We start from the raw sequence: 680 nt of genomic DNA on the forward strand, positions 1-680 counted from the left end.
CCGAATTACACCTGTATCAAATTATTACACTTCCGCCATGATAGTACGGACCCAGTCTGCTCTGGCCTTTCTGGAAACGTTTTTTTACTCTACTAGAGAAGTGCCAACCCCCCCCCCCCCTTCGCACGTCTATACCCCTGTCGGCCCTTCGATCCTCCTTTTGGCTCGCCCCCTCCCCAGCAACTAAGAGGGCTGCAAGGGATTATTTACGCTACTGCTTTCCCTTTGCTATGAGATGTAAAGTACCACAGAGATTTAGGGAATCCGAAGAGACAACCATGAAATAAGGAAAACGTATTCCAATATTAAATTAGTAGATAATACTGGCTGCGTTCCATGTAGGCGTACAGAATGTTTGACTGTTTCGCAGGTCTAGGAAGAAATAAAAACAAGTAGTTGAGGAAGACCGTCAGTCCACACAGGGTAGATTAAGTTTTAGTTTTGTTATTTCCGTTACTAGACAAATAAAAACATGGCGACCGTCAGACCAATAGTAGTCTATTTCGGAGAGATTTGGAGCATAGCTTTAGTAGAAGGACATAAAAAAGACCAATAATAGTCTGTTTCGGAGAGATTTGGAGCATAGCTTTAGTAGAAGGACATAAAAAAGACCAATAATAGTCTGTTTCGGAGAGATTTGGAGCATAGTTTTAGTAGAAGGACATAAAAAAGACCAATAA

This window comes from Limulus polyphemus, unplaced genomic scaffold, assembly GCF_000517525.1.
Source record: "Limulus polyphemus unplaced genomic scaffold, Limulus_polyphemus-2.1.2 Scaffold2247, whole genome shotgun sequence".
Classification (NCBI taxonomy): domain Eukaryota; kingdom Metazoa; phylum Arthropoda; class Merostomata; order Xiphosura; family Limulidae; genus Limulus; species Limulus polyphemus.